Here is a 12900-nt window from a genome sequence, read left to right on the forward strand (position 1 = left end):
GAGTTTGCGTGTCTCTCTCTCTCTCTCCGTGGTGAGATGTTAACTACCTCGCCTGGTATACAGGAAGTCGTGGGTTCGATCCCGACCCTGACGCCTGCTGCTGCTGCTGTATATTTGGAGTTTGCGTGTCTCTCTTCCGTGGTCGCGTGGATTTTCCTCCGAATCTCCCGGGTTTCCCCTCCACATTTAGAGTCAACATCAGCACGCGTGCAGGTCTTTGACCGATACACATTTCCACACGTATTCTTGGTTCTTTCGGTAAAGTCACGTAGATAGACAATAACAACAGATAATAACATCAAATAAATGCCACTTGATCGAAACGTCGTGGGGTTTTTTATTTATTTACAATTTTGTTTACTTTTATTCATTTTATTATGTTATTTTTATTAAATTTTCTATCTCCGTGACTTCACCGAAAGAACCAAGAATATGAATTGCTGCAGTTACTAAAGTTTTAAGTCAAAACATTGACACACCGTTGACAAAACCCACCTACCTTGTTGTTGTTGTGGGCAGGTAGCTTCTGTAAACAAGAGCGGTACAGCAGCTCAAGCGGGCTTGGGCTGGTAAAAAAACGAAAAAAAAACTGCGTTAATATCTACAATAAACCAAAGTGACAAAGTAGCGAGCCGCGTGAAGACAAATTAAACTTAAGGGAGGGAATTAAAGCAAACGCGACCAGGCGAGGGCAGGAGGCAAGGCCCCGCGTGTCTAGGCCCCGCGTTGTAAAGTTCCAACTTGGACATCGATTCACAAGCTGCTGCTGCTCTAGTGACATCCCTACGAGAGAGAGAGCGAGGCTCTACCTTGGTAAACAACCACAAACAACAACCACAACAACAACAACCACAACAACCACCACCACGACGATGAGAATTTCTCACCTCGGATTTCACTGCACGCGCGGGGCGACAGCTTCCTGTTACCCCGTGACGTCACGCGGTAGTAGGTGACATGACGTCACTTCCTGGGCACGAGACACGCCCCTCCTACAACGAGCGGCTCTGTAACTAAATATGAATAAATTATGTTAATGAGACCGTCGCAATAAACTGGTGACGGCTTTAACGAACTCTTTATGTTAATGAGCCGCCAGTCACTGGGCGTGGCTTTGCCCAAATAAGGATTGGCAACTGGAACGATTTCTCGATCGAACCACGACCTCCTGCGCACCAGGCGAGGTAGTCAACATCTCCTCGCCACCGTGATGATGATGAGAGAGATGCAGACTCCAAATATACAGCAGCAGGCGTCAGAGTCGTGATCAAAACCCACGACCTCCTGCACACCTGGCGAGGTAGTCAACATCTCCTCGCCACCGTGGTGCCCATCTGCATGCCCACGGCGTAGAAGAGTCCTTCATCCGGCAGTGGACTGACAAAGGCCTCCACATATATGATAAGTGTTGATAAAACATATTTTCAGTGTTGATAAAAATGTAGTCCACGCGTGCGAGGACGTCGATATTTCCCTCGACTCGCCGGCGAGTGGCGAGCCCGGCTCGCTGACGAGGCACCGGATGTCGAAGCCCGGTCCAGAGTTTCGCGCAACGCGCCGAACACAACGCGCTCGGAGAAGGCCGCGTGGCTGCCGGGATGTGTCACGAGGAGGAGGCGACGACGTCGGCTCGTTGACGATGATTTGTTTTGACCGCAACTCTCAACACCCACAATCAGTCACCACGCCGACGTCGCCCCGATGTCGGCACGAGGTCGGGACCATTTGTGGGCTGGGGACGGGAGGCGACTCTCGCCGGCGGTCGAGACTGGTGACGGAGCCGCAGCCAAAGGAGGCAGGTCACAGGGACGTACCGCACCGTGGAGATGGAGCGATGGAAATTGAATCCGCTCCCGTGTAGAGGGGAGTGGATTTCCGTCGTTGCTGCTGTTGCATTGCGAGCGGCCGTGTGAGAGTTGGCGGGGGGAGGGGGGGCGCCTTGGGGATGAGGCTTTTTGTCCAGCAGTGGATAGACCAGGGCTGATGATGAGTTTTATACCATTCGTGTTGTTGGTGGTGGTGGTGTTGGTCACCAAAGTTATTCGGTGTGCAATAATTCACTTCGGATGGATGTGTTGTACGTTGAACTTCTTTCGCACCGTACGTTGAATAACTTTATCCAACCGCACCCCCCCCCCCTGTACCCCTCCTCCTCACCCAGCAGTAGACAGAGTTTACCCTACGCGATGTTGACTCTAGACGTGGGTACTTGCGAAATGCATTGTTCACGGCTCTCATCGGTGACAAGTGACGTCAGAGCCACGTTTGAACCTTCCTAGGTGGACTCAGCCTTAAAGTAGTTCCCCGGTGCGGTGTGGCAACACCAGCATTTGGGATGACAAAGGCGGCCAAGCCGTGCTGCTCGTCACACCGAATGGCCTCACAACCTTCACTTACAGACAGCAATAAGACAAAGTCTACACAGGGGTGGGGTGGGGTGCTTTGTGCAAGGTGCAGTGCTGGCGTGCACGCCGTGTGAGTCCAGATGGACTCAGTCTGGAATGAGTCAGCTGGCGGAGTGCGTAGACACCGCACTGGGAAGACAAAGGCGGCCAGGAGTGGTGCTGGCCACCCCTAAAGCACTCGGGTGACGTCTCGGGCCTTGGCTGGGTGATCCTCACGAACAGCACTTGCCCCTCCAGCCTGCGATGTCTATACGGGGGATCTTTGTCTTAGCTTTGTTTGCGTGTGTACGTGTTTATATTCGTGTGTGTGTATGTGTGTGTATGTGTGTATATGTATGTGTGTGTGTATGTGTGTGTATGTGTGTGTGTGTATGTGTGTATGTGTCAGCAGTGGTTTCTGGGGAGGTCTGGGTACGCGGTCCAGACCTCCCCAGAAACCTTGGCTGAAGGAGGAGGTGTTCAGGTTAATTGAGAAAAAGCGACAGGCCCACTCTCATCGCTACAGCATCCCACGTCAGAGAATGAGGAGGTTTACCGCAGCCTTCGCTCGGAGGTTCGGAGAGCCGTAAGGCGCTGCAAGGATGGGTGGTGGTCGCGGGTTGCTGAGGAGATGGAGTCTGCCTCAGTGGCCCGCGATCACAAATCACTATTTAACTCCATCAAAAAAGTAACCTGCAGCGCCACACCTATTACCATCATTAGGGGAAAAAACGGTGATCCAATCTCCGACCCCCAGGAACAGGTTTGCAGATTTGCTGAGCATTTCTGTGAGGTCCTGGGGGAGGGAAATCCTCAGCCAGGAAAACATCATGGCACAAAGTGGGGATAACCCTGCTGAGGCTGCGGTGCCTCAAATATTGGAAGAGGTCACCCCCTGTGAGTGGCTGGCTGAGGTGCCATCTGTTGAGGAAGTACTGAAGGCGATCCGGAGTCTGAGACCAGGAAAGGCACCGGGCAGAGATGATCTCCCAAGCGAAATGCTGAGGGAGGGTGGCGTTTGTGCACAGACTGCCCTATATGACATCATAACAACAGTCTGGACCACTGGACGGGTTCCGCAGGATTGGAAGGATGCCCTGGTGGTCCCCCTCTTTAAGAAGGGGGACCGCACAGACTGTAACAACTACAGGGGCATCTCACTCCTCAGTGTGCCGGGAAAGGTCCTGGCAAGGATTATTCAACATCGCCTTGCTAGGCACGCTGAGGAGAGGCTTGCGGAGCCCCAATGCGGTTTCAGGAAAGGGCGGTCCTGCACAGATGCCATATTTTCTGTCCGTCTGCTACAGCAGAGGTGTAGGGAATTCCAACAAGACCTACATCTCTGCTTTATTGACCTGGTCAAGGCCTATGATACCATCAGTAGGCCTGGGCTCTGGGTTGTTCTTCGTGCTTTCGGAGTCCCTGACCCTCTGCTCACGATCATTAAGGACCTTCATGATGGTGAGCGGGCCCGGGTAAAACTACGTGGCCGGGAGTCGGAGCCTTTCCCTGTACACCTTGGGGTGCGACAGGGATGTCCTCTGGCTCCCACATTATTTAACATCTATTTTGACCCGTAGTTCGTGAAGCCTTCAATAGCTGTACCGGGGAATTTCCATTGGTACAGATATAATGGGAGGCTGATCGATGCCCGGGTGCGATCAAGGGATGGCTCCCTATTGGTCAACCACGTTATGTATGCCGATGATTGGTAATAGCTGCTCATTCAGAGAGGAGTTGGAGACGCTGCTGCTGAGACTGGAGCGTGCCACTAAGAGGTGGGGCCTTACCATCAGCCCCACCAAAACTAAGCACCTGCCTGGGTATTTTGTACCATCGGACACTCCACCCCCACAACTCCCAATCGGTGATGGGGCAGTTGTGGAGAGAGTGGAGAGTTTCCCATACCTGGGCAGTGTGCTTATGACCGGCTCCAGTTTACAGCAGAGGTCTCACTCCGAATCAGTCGAGCGGCAATATCTTTTCATCGGTTGCGTAACGCTGTGTGGAAGCTACCTGGTCTGTCGCTCCGCACGAAGCTTCAGGTCTTCTCGGCCACGTCATTCCCTCCCTTCTCTACGCTTGCGAAACGTGGACCCCCTAATGGAGCATCTTCGCCGGTTAGAAACATTTAGGCTGGCCTGCCTACGATCCATCCTGGGTTTAACCAGGCTGGATTGTGTGAGGAGCTCACAAATCCTTGAAAGATCTGGGCAAAGTCCCATCGGTGAGCTCCTCCGGCAGGCAAGGCTGCGTTGGCTGGGTCATGTAGCCCGCATGCCCAGCCACCGCATGCCTAAACAGCTTTTGTTCGGCCGGATCGAGGGGGCTAAACGGGCGCGGCACGGGCTAGAGAAGAGATGGAGTGATGTGGTACAGGAGGACGTGGAGCTGAGTGGACTTGCCGATGACTGGTACCAGCGGTGTCAAGATCGGCCTCTGTGGAGGAGGCTCGTGAAGGACGCTACTGGGCAGTTGGAGGCAGTCGCCCTCCAACAACAACGGAGGGCGGAGGAGCGACGCTCACAACAACGAGCGGAGCGCCGGGTGGCTAAAGCACAGCAAGTTGGCACAGTAGGGGGCACAGGTGGTGCATCAGCCAGTCATCTCGGTCATCTCAGTCAGTCGACCCGTGGCACCTGGGTCTGCCCCGTGACCTCCTGCCAGCGGGCGTTCGACACTTCACGTGGCCTCAAGGTGCACATGGCCTGGCACAAGCGTCGTGGTGACGTCACCGCCACTTAGTGGCGAATGGCGGTTGTTGTTGTGTGTGTGTAAGAACAGCACATTGATTCCCTCCCCCCACCGCACTACACCATCACAACTCAATAATTCCTTACATTTCAGGTCTAAGTTCAATGGCAAGATTTAAATTTCGATTTAAAGCTTTCGTGACTGCAGGGATTCATCTTCTTGGTTCTTTCGGTAAAGTCACGTAGAAGGGAAATAATAAAATATAAAATTTAACATAATAAATAGAAATTATTGCATTTTTTTCCATGGTGGCAAAGAGCCTCTGCCATCTGGGTTGACCCATGCAGCTCCATCTATGTGGCGCTGTAGTGGCTATGAGATGTTAAACTACCTCGCCTGGTATACATGGAGGTCGATGGTTCGAGGCCCACGTGGCTAGGAGATGTTAACTACCTCGCCTGGTATACCAGGAGGTCGTGGGTTCGAGCCCAACACCTAACACCTGTATGTTTGGAGTTTGCATGTCTCTCTCCCCGTGGTCGCGTGGATTTTTCTCCAGGTCCTCTGGTTTAACCCTCCACATTTAGACACAGTGTGTTTAGAGTATGTTGGTCCTGTAAGTGTGCACGTGACAAGCCACTTTGTTGGGCTATCACTTGTGGCCAGCTCGCTTCTGTGAACAGCTGTTTCGCACAGTGGGCCTGACCTGGTGACATACGAAAGAGTTTATAGTTTTAGATTAGAAACTTCTGATGTCTGTGAAACATCCCGTCAATAAAATATGTACAACCTTTTTGGGGAACCAAGATTGGTTGTCCTGTGAAAGGCATCTCCTACATCATGGCGATGTGGATTTTTCTACGTCCATCCAATGGATTTTCACCACTGGCTGAAGGACATCAATTGATATGATCGCCATCCTATTTCCGTTTACAGGCATGGGATATTTAGTCTGACGTGAATGTTAACAGGGCATGCAACCGACGAGAAACAGCTGGATGCATGTTGTTGTAACTGTGTTCATGGCGACTGTGTGTCTGTGAAGGTCGGAGACTTCGACCTTCTACCGAGGGCCGGGTTTGACCGATGGCAGGCGGCCAAGCTGCAGCTCCTCACCGGCTTCCGGGGGCATCTGTGGAGCCGTGTTCACACTCACCGCCCAGTCCGCACAGGGCGGCGGGTCGGCTGTGCGTGTGTGGCTTTGGTCTTTGTGACATGGGGCAAGTCGGGGTTGTCGTATTGCGGCTACTTGCCTCCGCGCACTCTCCTACCAATCCCGGCTCACCTTGCTCTGCTCCCTCCGTGCACGCCCCAGACCTCTCCCCGCTAAACCTCATTCCTTCTGTCTCTCCCCTTTACACTTTGCAACAGCTGTGGGATTTAGCAAAAGGAAACGATTGCAATGTGTGGTGACCTCTTGCCGTTGACCTTCGAGGTCACCGTGCACCCGTCGCCGCGCTGCACTCCCAGCGAGTGGCATTCCACGTCGCCTGCGCAGGAGACTGACGTTTGCTCGCCGCACGTTTTACCTGGATATTCCATCCCGAGCCCCGGCCACTTGCCCTTGGTGTGTACCCACCACGAATGTCTATCGCACCCCCACAGGATGCAGGCCGCTACCCTATCGCACACACACGCGTGCACACACACGCGCACACACACACACACGCACGCACACGCGCACACACACACACACACGCGCGCACACACACGCACGTGCACACACACACGCGCACGCACACGCACGCACGCGCGCACACACACGTGCGCACACGTGCACACACACGCACGCACACACACACACGCGCGCACACACGCACACACACACACGCGCACACACACGCACGCACACGCGCACACACACACGCGCGCGCACACACACACGCACACACACACGCACACACATATATACACACACACGCACACACACACCCACGCGCACACACACCCACGCATATATAGTAGCTACTACACGTGTAGTAGCTGCACGGCCACGTCCCGCGTCGCTGTGCGTGCCAGGCTAGGTGCACTTCTGAGGCCACGTGAAGTGTCCGCAAGGCACCGCTGGCAAGGAGGTGGTGGGGGGCACGAGACGGAACCCAGGCGGCGCTACGGGTTGAACGACTTTGGGGGGCGGGGGGGTGCCATTGCCAAGGTGGTAGCACCAGCCGCGTTTTATCCACCCGGCGCTCCGGCGTTGTTGTGAGCGGCGCTCCTCTGCCCACCGATCTCCACCCCCCAACCCGCATTGCCGCTGTAGCAAGCAAGCGACTTACGTGGCTTGTGTGTGCATACGTACACTCTGTGTATACATATGTAGAGTGTATACAACACAACGATAAAGATCCCCCGTGTAGCCTTAACAGACTGGAGGGGAATGCAGTTAGTGAGCAACTATGAAGGCCGGTACGGTACACGCCCGACCGCCTTTGTCTCTCCAGTGGCGATGTATACACCCGCACCAGGTACTAATTTGAGGCTGAGTCGACCTAGGGGAGGCCCAGGACCGGTTCAGATAATCGTCACCGGTGTTGGCCGTGAGCGGGAATCGAACCCGGGTCGCTAGGTTCATAGCGCAGCGTAGCGCTAACCGCTACACCACCACTCCCCCCACACGCAACACACACACGCACACGCACACACACGCGCACGCACACACGCACGCACACGCACACACCTTGACACGCACACACACGCACACACACAGCGACACACAAAGATCCCCCGTGTAGCCTGTAACAGACTGTAGGGGCAAGTGCCGTTAGCGAGTAGCAGCACCTATGAAGGCTGACACGGCACACGAGGGGTGGGTGTCCAGCACCACGCCCGGCCGCCTTTGTCTCCCCAGTGGCGATGTTTACACACCGCACCAGCTACTCATTTGAGGCCGAGTCTACCTAGGGGAGGCCGTGACCGGTTCAGATGTTGGCCGCGAGCGGGAATCGAGTCTGTCTAATGGTTCCGTGACTCAGCTGTGACAATTGTCAGGATGATATTTTGTATTCTTAGGTTTTTTTTTTCGGTAAAGTCACGTAGGTAAAACATCAAAATTAATGAAAATAAAATAAACAAAAATCACGACGTTTCGGAGGCAACACAAGTCTCCGTCATCAGGTGGGACTTGTGTTGCCTCCGAAACGTCGTGATTTTTATTTTATTTATTTCATTAATTTTTGATGTTTTACCTACGTGACTTTACCGAAAAAAAACCTAAGAATATGAATCCTTGCAGTCACGAAAGCTTCAAATCTAGAAATTATATTTTGTGTTTCTCCTGGAGGAAGCCGACGTGCTTTGCAGCCCAGTGGGGGCGCTGGGGTCAGACTGCACCGCGGCAGAAAGTCGCAATAAAAACCACGACGCCCCGTCCAGTCTCACGCGACGCATTCCTCTTCGCCCTCGACTGCTCTCATTTTTATCTCGCGGATTCTTCAGTCGTGATTTGAAGCCTTCGTGACTGCAGGCATCGTTCCATACTCTTTGGTTCTTTAAGTCACACGGGTGAAAAAAAACTCTATGGCATAGACTCAGCACTGCCCATAGACTCAGCACTGCCATAGACTCAGCACTGCCCATAGACTCAGCACTGCACCATAGACTCAGCACTGCCCATAGACTCAACACTGCACCATAGACTCAGCACTGCACCATAGACTCAGCACTGCCCATAGACTCAACACTGCACCATAGACTCAGCACTGCCCATAGACTCAACACTGCACCATAGACTCAACACTGCACCATAGACTCAACACTGCCCATAGACTCAACACTGCCCATAGACTCAACACTACCCATACACTCAGCACTGCCCATAAACTCACACTACCCATAGACTCAACACTGCCCATAGACTCAACACTGCCCATAGACTCAACACTGCACCATAGACTCAACACTGCCCATAGACTCAACACTGCCCATAGACTCAACACTGCACCATAGACTCAACACTACCCATAGACTCAACACTGCACCATAGACTCAACACTGCCCATAGACTCAGCACTGCACCATAGACTCAACACTGCACAATAGACTCAACACTGCCCATAGACTCAGCACTGCACCATAGACTCAACACTGCACCATAGACTCAACACTGCACCATAGACTCAACATTACACATAGACTCAACACTGTCCATAGACTCAACACTGCACCATAGACTCAACACTGCCCATAGACTCAACATTGCCCATAGACTCAACACTGCACCATAGACTCAACACTGCACCATAGACTCAACACTGCACCATAGACTCAACACTGCACCATAGACTCAACACTGCACCATAGACTCAACACTGCCCCCCCCGCACCCCCGTACCCCCTGTACCCCTCCTCCTCACCCAGCAGTAGACAGAGTCTACCCTACGCGATGTTGACTCTAGACGTGGGTATTGCGCAACGCATTCCAGGATTGTGAAACTTAAATCCGCACAGCTCAGCGGGAACCATCGACTATTCGCCAGAGTCGAGCCAGCCCTTGGCAAGGGGCGTGTTGAGTCAACAGAGCTGAGTCTACACGGAGCCCTGGACACAGACGCTGCTGCAGTCAAGCTGCTGGGTGCTGGCTGGGTTCTTGCTGGGCAACTGCTGCTCCACCATTGCTGTGGTGCTGGGACTGACACCTCCACAAGCAAGTCTCTCATCACCACCTCCTCCACCTCATCCTCCTGCTGTGTGGGTGAGTGAGCGAGCGAGTGGGGGGTGAGTGTGTGCGTGTAGGCCTCGGCAAGGTGGAGGTTAAAGGGAAAAGCAGCGATTCTAGATTTGAAGTTTTCGTGACTGCAAGGATTCATACTCTTAGCGGGTTGTTTTTCGGTAAAGTCACGTCGGTAAAAAAATAAAAAAAATTATAATAAAATAAAATAAAATACATCGACTTATTTTACGTATTATTATTTTATTTTTCTTATTTAACCTACGTGCCTTTACCGAAAAAAACTTAAGAGTAAGAAAAACAACGAGACTACTTTTACCCTTACCATACAAATAATCCGATTACAGGGTAATTACTGCGGTACTACTACACATGCACAAGGTCTATAGCGGTACATGCTGTAGGTAGAGCGCCTTGTCATATAGATACTCTCCATGATTCCAATTTTACACGTTGTCGTTGTCGTTGTTTTGTATCCTCAAATCGGTTAACTCAATTTTAACCCACTTCCAATGTGGCATCGACTGCAAACTTGATATACTTACGTCATACTGATGACAACACTATATTCTATCATTAAAATATTTTAAAAATAAATATTTTTAAACATTCTTTTATTAATGTTACGTGTCGGCTTGGGTCTAATTGTCCACGCTCAACTAACGTTGGCTGTAATTGGCCACGGTGAATGCATTTATGATACGTAGCTTGAGCGATTTTATTTACTACATTACACTAATATACACTACACACTATACACTATTACTACACTACACTATTACTATACACTACACTATACACTACACTATACATACACTATACTACACTATTATATAACTACACTATACACTAACTATTACTATACACTAATATAAACTACACTATACACTTTACTATACACTACACTATTACAATACACTACACTATACACTACACTATTACTATCACTATTACTATACACTACACTATTACTATACACTACACTATACACTACACTATACACTACACTATACTATACACTACACTATACACTACACTATGATACGTAGCTTTAGCGATTTCATTTCAATGTTACCACGATATGATATATTCAATGTATGCTAAAAGTTTATTTTTATAGCAGATAGGATTGTTTCCTAAATAAGCTTCATATTAATTTGCAGTTCATATAGGTAGGCTAAGAATTTACCTTGTTTTTTTACTTTAAATGTTACTGTGCAATACAGTATTGTAATTAATAAACACACACAGGATATAGTCTATACAGTACGCTACTGTAACTTGCTCTGTTTTGCTAGATTACCACCACCCTGTAAGACTCCTGGCTAGGCTAGAGGCCATCTTCGACTTACGATATTTTCGACTTACGATGATAGGGTCGTTGTAACACATCTCCATCGTAAATAGAAGTGACATTCAGATCGACATCACATGCCAACCTCCATCTGCACTGCTCCTTCTGCTGCTGCTGAGTTCAACAACTCGGCAGAATCAGTGTCACCGCCACGCAAAGTAGAGGAAAGGTAAAACCATCATTTCATGTATTTATAAATACTTATTCAACTTAACTAATTCGTTATCTATATACAGATAACATGAAAACACGATATTGTTTATCGATATACAGATACAGCTAAACTACGTGTTATCCATATACAGATAAAACTAAACTAGATTTAATCGGTATACAGATAATTGATATACTCTTAGGTTTTTTTCGGTAAAACTACGTAGGTAAGAAAAGTTATAAAATTATAATAAACGAAAAATAACTCAATTGTGATGTAATTTAGTTATTTTTCATTTATTATAATATTTTTCTTATTTTTTTCCTACGTGACTTTACCGAAAAAACCTAAGAGTATGAATCCTTGCAGTTACGAAAGCTTCAAATCTCAAAGAAAATTGACGTATTTTTAAATCCTTTATATTAAGTTCACTTGCTTGCGCGCTTAGGACCGTGCAAATCTTTCAGTCGTTTTTTAAACCACTTCCCGTGATCCAATCGAGCTGACATTTTGCACACAGACTCGTTGTGCGTGACAATTTATTTTCGTGAAAAAAAATTCCAAAATTTTCCACTTTTTAGGAAAAAAACTATTATCAACATGAATAAAACAGAGGGGACGAAAGGGGAAAAACATATATTTTTTAATTGTGAGTTTATTTACGAAGTCTGTACATAAGCCAGGTTTTCATCATGCTACATGTAGCCCCAGTGGCCTAATGGACAAGGCACTGGCCTCCTAAGCCAGGGATTGTGGGTTCGAGTCCCACCTGGGGTTGCTGAGAAAAAGCAGTTCATTTTGTAAAATCAAAATGCCAAGTTAACGAATCTGATAATGAAAAGCCAAAATGGCGCTGTGCCTATAGAAGAGAGTTTTAAAACAGTGTTCAGTTATACTCTTTGGTGCTTTCGGTAAAGTTACGTCGGTCTAGTGCCCATCATCAGGTGATGATGATGGATGCTTGTGTTGATGATAGACGCTTGTGTTGAGCCCGAAACGTCGTGATTTATTTTATTTTACACCTACGTGAATTTACCGAAAGAACCAAAGAGTATGGATTCCTGAAGTCACGAAAGCTTCTAATCAAGAGAGCTTTAAACATTCTAGATTTGAAGCTTTCGTGACTGCAAGGATTCATATTCTTAGGTTTTTTTAGGTAAATTCACGTAGGTAAAACATTAAAATTAATAAAAGTAAAATTTTACTTTTTTTTACTTTCATTAATTTTAATGTTTTACCTACGTGACTTTACCGAAAAAACCTAAGAATAAGAGTTTTAAACAGTGTACTTTGGTGACAATTATCAACATTGATAAAGCAGAGAATAAAAGGGGAAAATACATATCCATTTCTATTATTATTAAATCCTTTATATTAAGTTCACTTGCTTGCTTACGACCGTGCAAATCTTTCGGTCGTTTTTTAACCCACTTCCCGTGATCCAATCGAGCTGATATTTTGCACACAGACTCGTTGTGTGTGACAATTTATTTTCGTGAAACATTTTTTCCAAAATTTTCCACTTTTTAGGGAAATAAATTTCACTAACACAATCATATATTTTTCCTAAATACAGAAAATTATTCAAGAAAACAACAAAAATGTACAATATAAACAATCATACAAAAACTGAAAACCTTATAATCCT

At 48.6% G+C, this 12900-nt stretch overlaps 1 non-coding gene across 1 annotated transcript; it reads left to right on the plus strand.

The window, feature by feature from the left end:
* Positions 1-11956: 11956 nt before the first annotated feature.
* Positions 11957-12029, plus strand: trnar-ccu. The gene has a single exon. It is a non-coding gene; the product is annotated as a tRNA-Arg (tRNA).
* The last annotated feature ends 871 nt before the right edge of the window (positions 12030-12900 follow it).

Source organism: Callorhinchus milii, unplaced genomic scaffold (assembly GCF_018977255.1).
Source record: "Callorhinchus milii isolate IMCB2004 unplaced genomic scaffold, IMCB_Cmil_1.0 Scaffold485, whole genome shotgun sequence".
Classification (NCBI taxonomy): Eukaryota; Metazoa; Chordata; class Chondrichthyes; order Chimaeriformes; family Callorhinchidae; genus Callorhinchus; species Callorhinchus milii.